Here is a 20,295-nt window from a genome sequence, read left to right as displayed (position 1 = left end):
AATGTGTTTGTAGTGTGAATGATGAAGCTCATAAGGGACACACAGTCAAAAAGCTTGCAGAGGATAAACTCTTCTACCAAGGAAGTCATCCCTCCTCTAAAATGAATTGTAAATGCCCAAGGCTGGTGAGAGCTCAGTCAGATTGCCCAGTTTAACCCTCTGCTTCAGAGTGGGACTCACAAAGGAGAGCTGATATCGTGTTCTATTTTCCATCTCTCAAGGAGACACCTTGTAAAGATTCCCTTATGGCTCATGGCTGGGAAGTTTTTCCTGTAGTGTAAACCATATTCTTCTTGCTGTATCTTTAGCTTATATCCTCCTGAAGCTGCTCTCATTCATTTCTCCTGGATCGCTTTATCTTCTCTTTTGTAAGGTCAATACTAATGACTTTAGTTCTTTTCCAAGGAGATGATTTCTCCTAAACCTTGTGTCATTTTTTTTGAGTCTCTCCATACCCACATAGGTATTTTTGTGGCTAGAAGGAGAGTCCTTCTGGGATGGTATTTTTACCCCCGGGTGGATCTGTGCTGTGAATAACCTGAGCCATTCTGGAACCATCCCCAGACCAGGCAGGTGGCAGCCCCATTTGCTCTTTCCTAAGCGCCAAGGCAGAGAAGCTACTCTGGCTCCTTCTCTCTGGACCGCATGCCTCCGGAACACGAAACTCAGTCACAGACACCATATTTAAACAGAGCAGGGAAAGGATGAAAATAGACAAAAACCTGTCCATATGGGCCAGCAAAGCTGCATTTCCAATATGCTGTTATCAAGACCCTGCTGAGATCCATACAGCATACAGAGCTCCATCAGGGCAGAACCTGGATGGAAGGCAGCACAGCTCTCCATGGGTTCATTCCTGGACATGGTGTTCCAGGCCTGTGAAAGGGGCAAGGTCAGGGGTAGGATGAGCAAGGCTCTCTCTCTAGAGTATGGGGAAGTATGGCTTAACTAAAATGATGAGAAATAATACAGAGGCCATAGGATTAAGCACTGGGCTTTATGGGTAAGAGCAATAGCTTCAAAGTTTTCAAGCTGAGGAATTCTTTAGATAAAATTTTGGAAGTTTAATATGTAAAACATGGCAAAGAATGAACAATGTGTCTTTTTCTGTGGTCCTAGAGTTGTGGCATGGGCTCAAGGCTGAGGACAAAATGCAACCATGGGCATCCACCTCTCTTCAGTGTTTCCAGGGAGGCGCCACTCAGAGCATGAGCCCGACCGCTTCATCTCCCAGTGTGAGAGCCAGGAGAGCAGAGGTGGCTGTGGGAAAGGGTGGTGTGCACCAAGTTCCTTCTCTCCACCCCTGAGAGCTAGAGAGGATGGATCGTGCCTTTGCGCATAGGTCCCCTGGCTGTCCAGGGAAGTACTAACTTCCAGAGACTGCCACGTGGAAGAAATGTGATTGCTATTAGTCAGAAAATATGGGGGCTGTTTGGGGTCTACCCTCTGTCAAGGAGTAGGTTGATGCCCTCATCCAACCTCAGCCCAGAGATGATGAGTTAGATAACAGTTGTGAACAACAAGGAGGTGACTATCAATTATTTCAGCCACATTGGGAGTAGACTGCCCTTTTCCTTCTTCACTTCCTCACAGTGGAGGTGATGGCACCTAGAAGAGGATGGGCTGGGACATGTTCCTAATGGCCAAACCAGACCTCTCTCTGCTCTGTACTCTTGGGGTTGAGCTCCAGTCTAGTCCTGGAGGGAAGGGGAAGAGGAGTTTTAAATTAGACATGGGAGTGAAGTTGTACAATGGACAGAGGTAGTCCCTAGGAAAACAGGTAAGGAGGAAAATATGGATTTAGTTAGAGGAGATAGCCTTGGGAAAGGGAAGTTCTGGGGCTGGGTAGGAAGGGAGGATGCCAAGAGTCCCTTTCCCCATGTTTCCAGCAGGAGCTAAAGCTGCCACTGACTTTAGGTGAATCCACCTCATTTTGCCCCGATTAAAGTAGCTCAGAGGGCACACTGCAGGCCACTGCTTATGTTCAGTGGACCCTCTTGTGGACTGGCAGGATGACCTGGTCCTCCACTTAACTGTGGTCAGAATTTCAGGCTTACTTATATTGAACAGGGGTCAGTTCCATTTTAATTCAGTTCAATTCCAATTCCAGACTCAAGCCATGTTTCCTGCATACCTATTATATATTTGGTTCTGTATTAGGTTCAGTCATCAAGAATGAGGAAAGGTGAAGAGGATAAGCCACATCTACTCTTGGCAGAATATCTCTATTACTACCTTGAGTCATTCTCAAGGTAGTTCCTTCCTCAAGTCATTCCTCAAGTCATTCCTTCTTGCCCAGTCCTACCCAAGACCACACACATATTCTACTCCTCTAAGAAACCCTTCCATGACACTAGCCATGGGTCTCCAACCCTTTTCCAGCTGCCTGATGATCAGTATTACTGAGTTCAGCCCCTCAGTGACAAGGACAACAAAGGCATGCTGCCAAGGGTAGATGTGCTATGTCCTGCGGTCTGTGAAGGTCTCAGCCTCTTGGTAAGTTCTGCTTAAAGTGCACCTTTGAGGGTTTCTGGCACTAGAGATCCCCTTTATTGTAGCTGTGGCACTGAGAAGCTTGGGAGGTGGTGTTGCCCACTTAGGATCTGCCACGAAAGGGGCAGTGGGCAACACCCTGGTCACGCCTGACTCAGAACTCCAGGAGCATGTGTTCCACAAGAGAGGAAATGGAAGCTTCCAGCCTCTTACGACTTGGGCCTGGTCAACTGGCTCAGTGTCACTTATGCCATATTCTTTTTTGTTTATTTTTATTCCTTTTTATTGAATTTATTAGGTGACGCACTGGTTAACAAAATTATACAGGTTTCAGGTGTGCAATTCCACAACACACCATCTGTATACTATTTTGTGTTCCCCAGCCCGTCTCCTTCCATCACTACGTATCCCACCTATTCCCTCTTCCGCCTCCTCCGCCCTTCCCTCCAGCAGTAACCACATTGTTGTCCATGTCCATGAATTTTTCCTCTTTTTTTCCTTTTTTTATCAATCCTTCACCACACCCCCAGCCCCCCAATCCCCCCACCCACCCCTCAGCTGTCAGCCTGCTCTCTGTCTATGAGTCTGTCTCTATTTTGCTTGTTAGTTCAGTTTGTTCATTGATTCCACATATGGGTGAAATCATAGTATTTGTCTTTCTCTGATTGGCTTATTTCACTTAGCATAATGCTCCCCAGGTCCATCCATACAATACAAAGGAAAGATTTTCTTTTTTATGACTTTTGCCATATTCTGTTGGTCAGTTTGGGCCACAGACCCTTCCAGTTTCAGAACAGATGGGATTAGATTTTAACTCTCAGTGGGAGGAGTAGCAAAGATTTGTGGCCATCTTTAACCTACCATGCCTTGATGAAAATTAGATTACATTCAGAAGCTTATTATATACACAGAGAACTTGGGGGCTTATGACTCTTTGTGGTCTCTTCTTTAAACCTACACTCTCCATAGGCCTTTGGAGTTATAGCCTGAATTTGAAAGCTCTAATAATAGCTGTTTGGTATGTGAGAATAACGGAAAAGACAGTACTATATATTTAATAGTATTTTCCTCTAGATATTGTTCCAGCTGGGGACTTGTTCTACCCAGTTGACACAACTTCCCTTTGGGTCAGTGCTCTGGATGTTCTGGATGCATATATTAGCACAGGTTGTGGGAGCATCTGAAAGCTGCCCCTGCTGCCTGTCAACTGATCTCCTAGCTGGGGAAAGGGATCTTCTGGGACACTCTGGGAGTTTTTCCATCTATTCTCTCCATTTAACTATACCAGGAGGGTTGTGTCTCACTTTTCAGCCTAGAGCAGAGGATTTTATCAATAGAGTCATGACCTTTTTTTGTTTGAGGTTCTGAGCAGGTCTTATCTGAGAACAAGCAGGTGTTTGTAGAAATGTGACTTTGAGCTCCGGATGCTGACCTGCTCTTTTGTTCTGGTGACTCATTTTTCCTTGACTGGAGTGGGTTTCTATTTATGATATGGCTGCAAGGCCACAGTGGCCAGTCTGGATATCATCATCGAATATGTAGGCATTCCCTTCACCAAAAGCAGAGAAATTACTGGGTGCATTTGATAATTCCTGCCAGAGGTATAGCTGTCCCTTTTACCCCCATGTCTGCCTACAGAGAAGGGCAAACAAATACAGTGTGCTTGTGTCACACTCATTCCTTAAAGAAGGTTGTCTGTACGAAGATAGGAGGTATCTTGTTTCAATGAACCTTTTACTCTCAGGCTGGAAAAAAGAATTTAATTTATCCTGTGAAGATAGTAGGTATTTTTGAAAATCTTTGGATAATAAAAAATAATTTGGAACAGAGAACCTTGGAATTGAAGCTGGAATTCTGCACTTTATCCTATTTCCATTTTTCTAGTCCCTGGACCTCTATGCAGAGCTAATGGTTCACTCTCTAGGGACCCCAGGTCCTACAAAGTGTGAATTCAAGTTAAATGCAGAAATAGGAAGTATTTATATCTATAAACCAAGTTCAACATAGATATTTCAATAGTGCAAGTGTCTATATAAACCATCTGACAAAAATTATATTTTGGAGCACTTTTCTAGAAATCTCTTACTGGTGGTAATGCTATCATAAAATTATAAAGGTTCAGAAATCAGTCTGGTCTTTGCAACCACTAGAAATAGGCCCAGTAACTTGGAAGCCACTGCAACTGTAGTAGAAGATCATACCCTATTAGATGCCAAATTTATTTCAAGATTTTCCTCGTGGTTTTATCTACTCAGGCCATGTAACTCTGTACCTTACTCAGAGTGTCAGGATCCATGGAGGAATTTTCCAACCTGAGTGCTTCTGTGATGGTGGGGAAAAAATGGACACTCAAAGGTTGGACAGCAATGAACGAACATACATGGGCAGGACAGGCTGGCAGTTCCAGGAGGACATTACGTGGTGTGGGTGTTTCTACTGAAGTGTCATTCTTGTGATAGTATCCTCAAAAGCACAGAGAGGGGTGCCACTTGTATTTAGATCAGTGGCAATACAAAAACATTTTTAAAGGGTTTCTTCATAGTCATACAAGATGTGACATAGTTTATTGAATGCTTTCTTTGGAGCTCTTTTGGGTTATTTTTGTTCATTATATATCTAGTTTTGATGGAGAGATGATATACCAACCTCTTAGCATCCTACTCAATGTTTCACTTGCCCAAAATTACAGAAAACCATTTCCTAAATTCCTTTCCCCAAAGGGAACAGTGTACAGGACACTCCCCATTGCACTACAGCAGTGTAGGGGAGAAGGGAAGCCACATTCATTAGGAAACACTGGGATTTTCAATAGAGTACAGTGTTGAACAGAGAGCCACCCCCACTCCAGCAATCACTTGAAGCAGAATGAGCTTCTTTGAAATATAAGTGGCCCTGTAAAAACACAAGCAGATTCTGCAATATCTATTTAGGGCATCCGGGAATGCCACATAATAGGAACTTGAGCACACCTGATGGTAACCATATGGCAGGTTCTGATGACTGACAATAGGTAGAGGCCGCAGTAATTAATGAAAATGAGATGCCATTTGTGGCCCCCACAATGAGAAGATGGAGAAGAAGCCAGTCTATTCACAAAGGCTGTGATGTGCCCAGAGTGTATTTCTAGACCAGGACTGTCTGGGCTCTTGTTTTGGTGTGTGCACAGGTGTGAGAGATGACACAGTGGAAGGGAGGGCTTGGCTCTGGCCAGAGAACTACCATCATTCTTGGGGCTGCAGTCACAACATGAGTTTGCAGATCACCCTGGCTGATCATGCATCATTAGTCCCCTGTATCTTGGTGGCATTTTAGTTTGTTGGCCTGGTGGGTGTACAAAACCTCATTGTTTGAGGGTGAGGATTTGCTGGGTATGATTTTGCCGTTTCTGGATTTCAGGGCCCAATGACTCTGCTAACTCTCTTGGGGGTGACTGTGCTTCCTGTCTTGAGCTGTGCTCTGGGTCTGGGCATACCAAAGATTGGTTAGCTTCTAGCAAAGGCAAAGGAAGGAGGCCGTGCTTCATTGTTTTATTACTTCTTTCTTGGACGTGGACTGGAGTGGAGGATGGGAACAGGCCAGGCAAGTAGGCCACAGAGAGATTCCAGAGAGACTGATTGATCTTGTCAAAAAGAATAAAGGTATCCAGTCCTCGGCACCCCCCTTCAGCACATGGGCATGTGGGATTGAGGCGGTCACTGTGAAGTCTTGCGGTTAGGCGTTCCAAAAAGAAGTTTCTTCATGATTCCTGATTGCTTAGGACAGATATAAGCAATACCAGCTGGGGCCCAGCAAGCCTGTCTCCAGCTTTATTGTTTCTGATTTATCGGTGGTGTGGCCGCCTAAAAGAACTGAACTATCTGCCCTTTATTGCTAGCCTGTTCCATAGCCAGATAGGAGAGTTGAACATTAACAAGTGGATTTGCTTTCAGTAGCTATGTGAGTGTATGTGTGTGTGTGTGTGTGTGTGTTTACCAAGATAATAGTTTCTTGCTCAGGGGTAGGTGACTCATATTTCCATAAGAAGATTCCCATTCTTTTGTCTCCCATCTTGAATTTTCCCTAATTGCTGGAACCAGAGAGGCTCCATAAGGCTGTTTTGTAAGAGTCCTCGATAAGTGGTAGGAATGAAGTTGGAGCCAGGCTGGAGGCATCCGGCGCCGTGCATTGCAGAGATATTTCAAGTCACCCCTGGTGGACAATTTACACTGTTCAGTGTTAAAAGGCTCTGCAGCAGCAGTTCAGGGACCTCCCCCCACCTCCCACCAAGTCCTCCTGCCTTGGCCAAGTCAAGTTTACAAATGATGCACTCTACTCACTCTGTCCGAAGTTTCTGGCTTAAAAGTGAATAATCAGAACTCTCAAGATGTGTTAAGGGAAAGGTTTATTACCTAGTGGAAAACGATCATCAAGGTTAACTATTCCTGGATTGGCAAAGTAGACAGACAGAGTGCTCTGACTCAGGGGCCAAGTGAGAAACTTTTGGAACTCTCCCATGTAGGAAAGGGGCAGAGGAGATGAGCACCTTTGACTTACCAATCCAGAATTTGGCCCATTCCTTCCTTTCTTGGAAGAAACAAATTCCTCCTGTCAGAATGGCAACGCTCACTGGAGGACTTGCTTTGGTGTTTGTTTTCTATGGTTTCTGAGATATTTTTTTCATGTGGGCAGTGAGTGGTTTCCTTCTGCAGTCCTTGATTACAGGTTACAATGGATGGGGGAAAGGGAAAAATGGAAGGTGAGTGCCGAGTGAACAGAAACCTGCTCCTGTCACAAAACTAGCCTTGTCGATGTGAGTTCTGGGCAGAGATACTTGAGACCGATGGCCCACCCCTCTTTGAGTGGAATGAAGAATGAGATTGTGGTTTCATTTGCCATCTAAGTGTATGCCAGGACAGCAGAGGCATTCTGCTGACAGCCCCCTCTACATAGAAAATGAACAGTCTCTACTGTCTCATGTATGAAGAAATCAAGGAAAAACTTTTATTAATCTCCTTCTGTCACCATTTATCCCCTGTATATTCTCCTCTACCACCCTCTAGCCCCGCCCCCTTTTCCTTTGGTAATCACCATACTGTTGTCTGCGTATGAGGGTTTTTAAAATTTATTTATATATTTTTTAATTTTTGCTTATCCCTTCACCTTTTTCACCCACCCTCCACCAAAGAAATTTTTTAATAGTTTTACACAATCCTTGAAGCCTGGTCCACAGCCAAGACACATTAGTTTTCTAAATCTTTAACAATATTTTTCCTCTGCAAGAATTAGGGCAAATTTTTATAGCATTATCAAGTGCATGTGGCCTTTTTTAAAAAAAAAATAAAACAAAACATAAGAAAAGTCCAGACTAGTGCTATTTTATTATCTTCTTAGGTCCTTTGAAGATTGTACTGGAGAAAATGAGTATCCCAATTTTTTAAAAGATTTTATTTATTTATTTTCAGATAGGGAAGGGAGGGAGAGAGAGAGAGAGAGAGAAACATCAATGTGCAGTTGCTGGGGGTCATGGCCTGCAACCCAGGCATGTACCCTGACTGGGAATCGAACCTGCGACACTTTGGTTTGCAGCCTGCGCTCAATCCACTGAGCTACGCTAGCTAGGGCTATGAGTATCCCAATTTGACTCAATCAGAAATGGGTATATGTGAACGAGGAGGTCTTTAAAATACAGAGTCTGGCAAAAATAACATCCCTTTTTTATTACAAAATCTTTTATTACAAAATCATAATCATGTATTCTGTAACATAATGATATCACACTCAAGCACACATATGACATTTAGGTGAAATGTTCAAATTAAAACTATAAATTATTACACCCATATTATTTTCCTACCAACCACACTCAAGCAAGCTTTACTTCTGCCAGACTCTGTATTTAAACTATGGATTCTTTCTTCCCCAAAGGTGTAGGGATGCTGCCTTCAGCACCTTGCTTGAGAGAGAGAGAGAGAGAGAGAGAGAGAGAGAGAGAGTGTGTTGAGCATTTGGTTTTATCAGACACTGGCATGGTAATGAAACTATTTTGATAGAAATAGTCTCATTGCTATTCATTTTTGCTAGCTCGCAACTAATATTTGAACCAAGGTACTATTTTTTTTCCGTCAGAGGAAAACAGGCACAACAAGCAAAACAAGAAAATGTCCTTAGCTTCTGAAGCTAATGACAAACGCAGACTGGTGTTGCCCAAGGAGTCAATTTGGAGGCCTCTGCCTGAAATGATTCCACCCCCAGCCAGGCAGTGTGTAGCACTGGCCCTTCCTCCTACACTCCTTCCCTAAAAGACATACCATTAGATTCAAAGGGGAGCATTCCCTTCCAAAGGTAACATTCACTTCCTGTTTGGAGGGTTCTCACTTATCCTTTCTTAATGTGGTGTAGTAAGGAGAATCTTGCACTGAGACTGAAGAGACCCTGGCTTCAGTTCTGGTTCTTTTCCTAGCTGTGTGATCTTGAACTATTCCGGACTCCCGTGTCTACTTGGAACAAGGTGTTTGGAGTAGGTGGCCTCTAAGATCTCTTCTAGTTATAACATTCTATACCAATTCTCTTCCCATTCTGTCCATTTTAAAATAAACCTTTTATTTCAGAATAGTTTTAGATTTACAAAAAAAAAGTTGCAAAGATAGTATGGAGTTTCCATGTGTGTCCTCTTTTCCCCTATGAATAACATATACATTACTATGGTACATTTGTCATAGCTGAGGAACTAGCATTGATACACTGCTGTTAACCAAAGTCTACAGCTTATTTAGATTTCAACTTGTCTTACTTAAAATGTCCTTTTCCTGTTTCATAATCTTGTCCAGGATACCGTTTAGTTGTCTTGTCTCCTTAGCCTTCCCTGGGCTGTGACAGTTTCTCAGATTTTTCTTCTTTCTGATGACCTGCACAGTGTTGAGGAGCCCTGTCAGGTATTCTGTAGATTGTCTCTATTTCTCATGGTTAGGTTGGGTCTATGCGTTTGGGGGAGGAATACCACAGAGGTGAAGTGCTGTTCTTATCCCATCATATCAATGGTATGGTACATGCTATCAACCAGTAATGTTAACCTTGATCACCTGGCTAAGGCGGTGTTTGCCAGATGTCTCCACTGCAAAGGTCCTCTACACACCTTCCATGCTGTACTCTTTGGAGTCAAGTTATGAAGTGTAGCCCAACTTGAGGTAGGAAGGGGGGAAGGGGTTAAGCTCCACTTCCCGGTGGAGGAGTGTCTACATAAATTATTTAGAATACTTCTATAAGGGAGAGTTATCTCTTTTCCCTATGTATTTACTCAATCATTCATTTATATCACTGTGAACTGATGGATATATTTTTTATTTGTCCAGTTTTATTGAGACATGGTTGGCATACAGTGTGCATATATATTTTATTTTTATTGTATTTTTCCATTACTATTTATCCCCCTTAGATCCTCTTCCACCTCGCCCCACCTCCCTCCCCCCACAATTACCACACTGTTGTTCATTATAATCCACACTATATTATTTATTTTGTTCCTCAAATGGTTACAATTTCGGCCATGAGGAGCTCTTTCTATGTCCTTTCACATATCCTCATCATTTTGTTTCATGAGCACTTCCTTTCTTTGTGTCGCTGCATATGTTTCAGGCTCATACTGTGTATTCCCTGCCCTCACCCTAGAATCAACCACTTCTTGAGGATCCCTGCTTCCTTTTATAGGAGAATGGTGTTAGAAACCTTTGGTTTTTAGCATCTAGGTGCTGGCTGTGACTTTCGCTTTTGTGAAATATACCTTTTATGTACATAACTTTGTCCTGTTGGACATAACAGAAGCATATGATGTCTTTCCCTCAAGGTTAATGTAGGTCAACATCATGAAAAAGAGTATGTACTCAAATGTTAAAATAAGTGCTATTTTGGTTAAAATAAAAAGGTAGTATACACTCTCAAAACTCAGACAATTCACATCCAGTTAGTCTTTGCTGGAGTTGGGAAGTGTTAATTTATTTGCACAGATATATTAACAGTCTGAATAAATGTTGCTCAGTTCAGACATGGGTCCCCTAAGTTGTGCAAACTCTCCTTTCCTTCAGAAGAGAGAAGTGTCAAGGCTTAGAATACTGGGGAAGGCTTCCCGGAGGAGGTGACACTTCACTTGGTACTTGAAGGGATGGTTTGTTTGGGGCAAAGGAGAGATGTCTTTTTGAGAGACATCAGAGAAATAAACTAGTTCATAGATGGGGTTCTAAAGGATTTATTGAATGTTATTGTTCTTAGAAATCTATCATCCTTCTTACACCTGTAATGGATTTCCTCAATATTTTAAAGATACGCTCCCTTAATCCAAGTCCTCCAAAACGTTGACATTTAGTTGAAACATTTTTAATGTTTTCTACATGAAAGGAGAAGGAGTCAATTGAGCTTATACCAGTAAAGTCATAATTATTAAATGAGTGCTGGAACACTTCAGTAGTAAAGATTGGGAAAAATAGTAATCTTTATGCCTGTGGTGGCAGGTGCATGCATGGGCTATCCATTGTTGTCTGGTGGTACTTTTTAATCTTGGTGTTCTTTTGTGTAAAGAGCCTTGGAAAGTCTATATAAATGGATTTGGAGATGTCCTTAAATTTTTCCTTGGAACAGAGTAGCCAAAATGAATAGGACCTGCACTGGCACAGACCCTTTAATGGATGAAGTCTTGTAAAAGTTCACTGGCTTGGGTGTGCCAGGTCATCATCACATAAAATGACCTCCATCCAAACTCTTAGGTCAAGTGTGCTTTCTCCAGACCCAGGCCTTTAGGTCTTTGAACAATGGGCTGTGTTTTTGTTCCAATAAAAATGGTTAGAACTCACCTATTATCTTTTTTTAAAGTTAAGTTCTGCTAGATCAGATGGTTTTCTTTATTCATTAGGCAGTTCAATGTGAATTGATGCATTGATGAGAAATAGGGCTCAGGACAGAAAAAAAAACTTTTCATACACCAGATCATAAAATGTAAGAAGTAGTAATCTTCCTCTTCTACACATAAGCATTATTTCAGCACCAAAAGGAAGTTTTTATCTGTGGAAGATAGAAGGAGCTTTGTTCTTGATGATATGGCAATAGCACTTAATTATATTCATCTTACTGCATGGATTGATATAAACTTTGAGTCATATATCATCCCAAGATATATAATGATGTATGGTAAAAGCTTAATATGGAAGAGTTGCTCTAGCAAGGCACAAAGTTATGTGAGAGCATAGGTCTACTGCGCTTTATGCTGATGAAACTACTTTGACTTGGGTAACAAGGACAGATGGGTGGATGTGAAGGATTGTCTGTATCCCCTCTGGTTATGTTAAAAAACCTGTGTTTGGACAGTGGAGTGACTTTTTTTACCTCCCGCTAGTACAGCCACGTTCTCATGGAAGACTCCGTCTAAGGCTTCAGCCTCACAGATCCTGACACCTCTTGCTCCAACAACCTACACTTGAACTTCACTTTAACAGCTGCTCCCATAGCAACTACGAGACCTTGTCATCAACTGGAGTTGCTCCATTTTTGAAATCCTGAACTCTGAAATTCTCCTTTCTGACCACAACCTCTGATCCTTCTATCAGTCCCCAGTCTTTCATGCCCTTGAAATATGTTCTTTGGTCTCATTGGGACTCTTGGTCTTTTGACCTTTCCTTATGTTAGCAGTATATCACTCCCTCATAACTCCATTTCGATTCCTACCTTGTTTGTGCAACTATTTCAACTATACTCTCACAATCACGTTCAGTTCTCTCACTCCTTTGACTTCTTGTTTTATCTGTCTTTCCAACCTTTGGCTAATAATTTCTCTCTCCTTGCTCTCCCTCCCCTCGCCTCCCCCTAACCCTCCTCCCTTTTCCCTTCTCCCTCTCTCTTTCTCACTCCTCCTTCTCTCCCTCCCTTATTCCCTCTCTCCCTCTCCATTTTTGTTGTTGTTGTTGTTGTTGTTGTTGTTGTTGTGGACTTTATAGAAAAACACTTTCCTAACCAGGATGATCTACCTCATTAAAAATTCATGATTTCCAACCTCATCTAGATGATGAAGCTGTTTAGTAACCCCATGGCCAGGACTAGTGTGGAGCAAGTGAGGTGACTAAAATACAAAACTTAAGGAGGCACTCACTCTTGGAGCTGACCCTGCATTTTGCTGGACCCTGAGAATGAGTGCCTCCTTAAATTTTGTGCCTTATGTGCCTCACTGGCCTCCCTCTAGTCTGAACTCTGATGTTGCCTCATCTCTGGTTACCTCCTATTTTGCAACTAGGTATAGCCATTTTAGCCTTTATCACTGTCCTCAATCTACCTCTTCACCCACACATAGAAGATGATTTTTTCTATTTAAATAAAAAAATACTGGTCACCAGATTTGAATTTCTTCAACTTATTTCCATTCTCCTACCAAACATACCTAATTTTTCAACTACCTTTTTCATTCCCTTTGATTTAAGAGATGTTCCATACTCTTCCCCTTTGCCCTTGGTCACATCACTTCACAGACTCTCTAGAATCCTTACTCATTAATTGTCCTCTTTGTCTCCTGCATTATTCCCTCTTTACAAATACAATCGAGTCTCTCCTTTATTAAAAATTGAGTCTTTTTCAATCTTACCTTCCTTTGGAGCTAGGCCTAATCTCCAATATCTGTGAAGAATGACCTACACTCTTCCTCATCTTCAATTTCCTACCTAAGCAGGACAGTCCAATATTTTTATTATCTGACTTCTGCTTCCATCACTATACTATGTTCTCTGTTAGAGTTCTTGCTGATATCCCCATGGCCACATTCATTGGTTTTTCTGAGTTTTCATCTGATACAGACACCAGCCCATAGTGTCCATGGCATTATGGATGAAATGAGACAAATTCACACAGACTACCGAGTCCTGTGGAGGAAAAGGGATGGCTCAGCTATTCTCTCAAGGAGAGAGCATCTCGGAGCAGCCTGGCTACTCTCTTAAGAGGAGAGCACACCGACCCTTGCCTTGACAAGCTTTTATTGGCTTTCTAATAGCATACATCAAAGAAGGTTTTCATTCATTATACTTAGGTTTTCTTTAGGCAATTACTTTTTACAGATAGCAACTGGAAGGGATGTTACTGATTACTTCTTACAGATTAACAAGGAAAAAATGCTGCAAATGCAAAGGAACAATAAGAGCAATAGATCTGGTTACATTTCAATCCTTGGGAGAATTAGCACAGACTTCAGGAAGTTACTTTAAAGATATGCAGCAAGCATTTGCTGCCTGAACTCAGGGTGAGGGAGTTTTAGCAAGAGCAAGTCACAAAGCAGCCTCAGTATAATGCAGGCCTGATTTCCCACAGGAGAACTTCTTCGTGGATGTGGTCCTGTGTGCTGACTCACTCCCCATTGGTTTTCTACGTGGGTGCTGAGCTACATTTCCACACCTTGTGAAGCAGTTCCCTGCATTCATCTTACTTAACTTCTCTGTAGCACTGACATTTTGACCCTGCTGTCCCTGGTGCCTAAGGCATTCCATTCTGGTTCCCTGCTCTTCTCTTTGGTGATGACCATGTCTCTTTCTCAATCCCTTTCTCTGGCATCTCTCACTTGTTTGATCCTTACATACAGCTGCTTCTCAATTTTATACTGTGTCTTCTTCTCATCTCATAACACATTCTTCCCCTGAGTGTTGACCTAAGTCCTAGGTGGCATCAGCTACCACCTATACATTCCCATTTATTATTTCTAGTGGACACTTCCCCATTGAACTCCTGATCCCCATTATTCAAGCTGAGAATTTCCAAAACAGAACTATCTTTTTCCCTAAACCTGTCTTCTTTTTGCATTTTCTCTTCTCCATTAAAGCACTATTATTCATCTAGTTAAGCAAGTTAGAAATCTCAAAATCATTTTTGAATTTTCCTTTTTCATTTATTTTATATCTAGTCCTTTGAGTCAGTCATCAAAGTGTTTCTTCAAATCAGCCTCTTCATACCCACTGTTGATATCTTAGTTTAGTTTCTTATTATTGTTTGACTGAACACATTCAGTAAGCCCTAATTTGTCACTTGGACTTGCCTGTAATCTCTTCCTTTTATATCTTTCTAAAATACCAGGTTTGGTATTGTCATTTCCCTAATCAAAACCTTTGGTGACTCCCCATTGACTACACAAAACTAAGATCAACATTTTTTAATGTGGTATTCAACATCTTTTCCATTCCACCTCTCCACACTCCTGTCCTTCCTCCTCCCTTTTATCTATATACTCTCTGGGATGCAGACCCCATGGCCTGCTAGCTATATGCTGAATGTGTTTTCATGCCCTAAAATATCTCTCCAGCCTTCTCTTTGTAGTCAACTATTTATCCTTCAGGACCTGGCTCAAATGTCACCTCTCTCAAGGGGCTTCCTTTGCTTTTCTCTTTCTTTCCCCTATCATATGAGAACTTGAGCCAGTTTTCTATTAAAGCATGTATTTGTTGCATTGGAGATAGTGGTATATATCTTAGTCTGTTTTACCAGACTATGAACTTCTTAATTTTAGGAATCAAGCCTTAGTCATGTTAGCAGCCCTTGTATCTAACTTGGAACTTTATATAGAGTAGGTATTCAAACATGTTTCTAGAGAAAAATAATTGTTCCTACTTTGAAGCTAACATAATGAATGGCTTTAGGCAGTTACTTCTCTTGCTTGGCCTTAGATTTCTCCTCTATAAGAGAAATGAATTGAACTACAGTATCTCAAAGTTCACTAAATTTCTGTGATTCTGTGTTGGAGTTTGTTGGATTTTGGAGCTGAGAGGCCACTAGGGGACATATAGATGAAACATATATCAGAAGTCTGTCGAAGCACTACAGAGAAGCAACTTGTGGGGAAAGTAAGGTGAGGTAAAACATGTAAAAGGAAAAATAAAATGAGAAAAGCATTAAGGAAGAAAGAATAAGATAGGAAACATGTCCCTGCTGAATCTCAAGCCTTCAGAACCTTGCAGTTCATTGGTAAATATTTCTGATGTATCTGATATGTGAAGGCCATAGTTCAGCTTGCTGTGGGGATCACAGCAAATTTAAGTTTAAGACATGATTGCTGCCCTCAATGAGCTTGCACTCAAATTCATGACAACTGTAGATACACAAGTTTATGATTTCATAGATACTGGAATGAATTTTTAATGTTATCTAAGATGAAAAGAAACAAAATTTTTTGGATAAATGGATCATCTCTTGGCTAGGATAACCACTAGTACATATAGTTTTTTGTATGAATTACAAAATTGTGCTCTTTCTTCTGGTTTTGATAATGGACTGGATTTTCCATCTCCACTCTTTACTGGTCAGGCCTGTTCAGGGCAAAACCCTCACCACTCTGTGTGGAGGTGCTGCCCCCAGTTTCCTTCCCCAGCCAGGGTCTTAGAGAGGACATAACGAAGGCCAGTGCCACCATAATGCCCATACACTCCATGAGGATCATTGGTAAGGTAGTTGGCTACCACAATATTGATTCAGTCATTTGAGGCTGGCCGGACATGTGTGGGGTCACCAGGAGCTTGGGTCAGTTCTTCTTGACTTTTCCTACCCTCCTGCTAAATTGATATTGTAGGACCGGTAGATTTCTGGCCTACATTCTTATTCTAAAGGGTATGATGATAGTAAAGGGGTGTCCTTTCCACTCTCCCCCCAACCCCCAATACATCTGCTCTGCCTGACTTGCCTCAGCCTGTCTAGGACTTTGCTGTTGCTGCAGTGGTAGTGGAGTGTGCCCTAAAAAGTTCCAGAGGCTGGGCCATGCCTTTTGCTCTGCTGGATACCCCGGCAAGTCTGGGGCTGGCCAAGGGAAAGGCCACTAAGTAATGATGGGAGGGGACTCAGTGCTCAGTGTCCTGCTCTCTGCTGTGGATTCTGCAAGTAGGAGAAACCCTGTAAGTGACGTGAAGGGCCTTCTAGTAGAGTCAGTGACTGTCCTGGGCTGTCAGGCCTCTGTTCCTTCCTCCTCCTTTGCTCATTTCTCTCTTTCCTCTTCATTTCATTCCCCAGTAGGCTGGCTAGGAATCAGTGGAGGGAAAAAGTAATTGAAGTGCTTAAGAGGAATTGTTTGGGGGAGGAAGAGGCAGGGTCAAAAGGAGAACAATTAAGAAGCGATGTGATACAACTGTGCAGAAAAGAATTTAGTATGAATATAATGATCAATTTCCTAATAATTAGGTCTGTTAGACAGCAGAATAGTTCCCCAAGAGACAATGGTGGGAACCCCATTGCTTGGTCATTTCTAATTAGACTGGAGAAGCACTCAAAGAAAATACTGCAGAGAAAATCCCCCATGCTGGGGGGATGGGCACACGACCCAGGGGGGCCTCCACTATCTCTCATTTCTATGATTCATTGATGAGCACATAATTCACCGATTAGTTAGGCTACCAAACTTTAAGGGGTTTATTGGTTTCTCACCTCACCTCTGGCCCTTTTAAATTGACCAGATCTATTATCTTCAAAGGGAAAATTCAGGGCAGGCAGTGACCTAGGCCAGGGCAGATACTGCCTCATTTCTACCAAATAAGTTTAAACAGAAAACCCAGCCCCATACTTCATCTGCTGTGCAGTGAGTGTGGACAGTTTGAGATGTTACCCAGTGTTGTTTCCCTCTCCTTGTGAGCCTGCCAGGTACTTTTGAGTTTTATTTAGAGAACGGATTCTTAACCAGCATCCATTTGGTAATCAAGTGCCCTACCAAGAGCCAATGCAGTGTGCTGGTTAAGTGCACTGTCTTTGAGGCCAGCCTGCCCAGGGTGGGTCCTGGCTTGGCCTTTTGATATGTGACCTTGGGCCAGTAGCTAAGCTTTCCAGGCCTGTTTCCTCAGCTGTAATATAGTGCCCATGAAAATAGCTATCTCATTTGGTGGTTGTGAGGATTAAACAAGTTAACACTGGGAAGTATAGGGCTGTGCCTGTCAGGTACTTTGGACCAATGCTATTTTGGTGGTTGGTGGCCATTATTATTCCTGAACTAGAATAACTGTTGAAGAATATGTCCTCCTGTAGAACTTCTGAATTTGTTAGCACTCTGTTCACCTTGTGCTGGTGGGAGTGGATTGACTGTTTTTCTGGGTGTCGTTGTGCATTGGAACATTTGCCTTAGTGGCTTTTATTGAGTCTCTACTGGATAAAAGTGGAGAGGCAGTTCCTGCTCTTGAAGGGTGAATGATCTTGTGTTTGTACATATGTGTGGGTATGTGTGTGGGCGTGTGGGTTATAAGAAAGCAAGAGCACAGATAGCTAATCTAAAAAGTCTGTGGGGTGCCCAAAGAGATGCTGTCCTTTGGAAATACCAAGTGATCTCATCTGATTGGGATGCAGCCGGTAGTCCTGGGACAAAGCATCATGCAGGAGGTTGCTAGGGGAGCAGGCCTTGAGGATTGGCAGGGGCCATTTCTGGTGACGTGGATCTAAGTACTTGACTAGAGCCTGAGGTTCACAGAGGAGAAGCCAGACAGACTCATGGGATGGTGTTGCAGTGGCTCTATGAGGACTTCTACTTCCTTTTGTGGGTAATGGGGATGAAGGGATGATTTCTGAGTAAAGGAGAGCCAGGAATAGAGTTGTGCTTTCCAAAGACCCATTGGCAGGGGCATGGAGAAGGCAGAGCCTGGGCACAGGGAAGTCAGGCAGGAGGCGCAGTGCCCTCCACAGCCACTTTTGTGTCTGGTCCTGGGCACCTTCTTTGGGGTTCCCAGCCTGCCCAGTGGCAGGAACCTGGCTAGAGTACACATGGCCATCTTTGTGACAGCCTGGCACTCATTAGAACATGTCCTTTTGTTTTCTTTTAGGTGTGTAAAGGCATTGTGGCCCCGGAACTGTGTTGGGGCTTCAGGGAGATGATGTAGGCAGAACCCATCTCTTTAGCCTTTCCCATGTGAAGGAAAAGAAGCTGTCTTTTGTGCGAATCTGACCCAAGTGTTATTATTTGGGGACAAGTGGACATTTAAAGAGAAAGAGCACTTTTACGTTATTGGAAAGAAGACGTGACTGAAGTGGTTTGCCATTAAAAGGAAGGAAGGAAGGAAGGAAGGAAGGAATGAAGGAAGGGAGAGAGGAAGGAAGGAAGGGAGAGAGGAAGGAAGGAAGGGAGAGAGGAAGGAAGGAAGGAAGGGATGGAGGGAGGAGTAGGGAACATTTATTGGACACCTATTATGTCCCCTGATACCTTGCCATGTACATGCACTTTTATTTTCTCATTAACCTCATCATAACCCAAAGTAAGAATTGTATCCATATTCAAGATGAAAAAACCAAGGCTTGTTTGATTTTAAAACCCATGTTTCCCTGCTCCCTGATGGTCCTTCCTTAGGCAGCTCTGTATCAGGAGAAAATGCCCTGATTTTAAAGAACATGGTCCCAGCTTAAGGCTGGCCCTGCTTCTCTACTCTGTTCCATGCACTGTGATTCTAATCTGGGTAGTAGAAAATATTACTGAAGTATGGTGTGTGCTAGGTAAGTCTTATCCCAGGTGTGGTCCTAGGCAGGAATCATCTCAGGGTAAGGTCACATTCACTATGACCTTCCCCCTCCTCTCCACCTAGAAAGCCTGCTTCCTTCATTAGTTTCCCACTGCCAGGGGTCTACAGCAGTATGTGGGGGGCACCTGAATTACCACCTGCTGAATTTCAGCACTATCTGTCCAGAGAAACGTGAGCCTCGAACTTGCAGCCTGCAGATTGCTGCAGAGAACCCAGTGGTGCCTCTCTCCACTCCTTGGGTCTGGTATGTATCTGTCAAACATAAGGGGCACAACTCTAAAATGTCCTCACATAGATAGACATGTGCCATTGCCACCCTCCCTGACACTGAGGAGGAATTCTGATTGGAAGACATGCCAAGAAGCTGTTCGTCCCTGGTGTGACATGTGCTTTTTCACTACTTTTAATTCTAAGGTTTTCACTCAATTGTTTCCTCCTTTACCTAGGATAGATGTGTTCTTGAATATTCTCTCTACTGAACATCCTGGAATGCCACCCCTTTCCTAGGTTATCTCCCCCTTGCCCTTAAAGCATCGCAATACTCATTCTGCCTTTCTGAACACAGGTATTGGGGGGAAGATTACCACCCCTCCCTCAATGTCTTTGATAAAGTTCAGGTCATTCTCTTTTCCTGTAGAGTTTGTTTTTCTTGTTGGGGGCATGGTGAGGCTGAATGGGAGGCCCACTTAGAGGAGAGTGGAAGGTTCTGGTGCTAACTGAGGCCATGCGTTTTGTGCTTGGGTGCCGGCTGGCGAGGCAGATGTAGAGGACTATCAGGAATCTTAGATGAAATACCATGAAAGCCAACTTTTTATACCCATGCTGTTCAGCTTGCATGGGTTGGGGGGGAGACCGGAGATCGGGTGTTCCGGATTCTTGTTTGGGAAAACCATATGGAAAAACGACACAGCAGTAAGTCTATAATCAGGGCTTAGAGCATGTGGCCCGCCAGGTGCCAGGAGTGTTACTTCTCCTCCTCCAGAAGGGGCATGGGATTTGGGTCTCTGATGAGGAAACTGGGCCCAAGAAAAGAGGTTGTTTCCACATGGAGAAAGAGAGCACATTTCCTTTACTAGTACTCAGAAGTATAGTTCTCAAAATGTTTTTTCTGTAGTTATTGAAGTTATTCTCAAAGTATTTTCATACACTGCTCCTTATAACAATCCTGCTGGAAGTAGGTAGACAGTCGTCTGTGTCCTTTTCCAGCAGAGGAGGAGGCAGCTTCTCAGAGAGCACTTTGGCGGCTTGGCGGCAGCCTGCGTAGGAATGTACGGTTTATGCATCACACAAAGGCGTCAGGCCAGCAAGGCAAGGAGGGCCCGAAATCCAGCCGGTGCTC

Source organism: Phyllostomus discolor, chromosome 6, assembly GCF_004126475.2.
Source record: "Phyllostomus discolor isolate MPI-MPIP mPhyDis1 chromosome 6, mPhyDis1.pri.v3, whole genome shotgun sequence".
NCBI lineage: Eukaryota > Metazoa > Chordata > Mammalia > Chiroptera > Phyllostomidae > Phyllostomus > Phyllostomus discolor.
The sequence above is the reverse complement of the archived record's forward strand: the minus strand, read 5'-3'. Positions refer to the sequence as shown.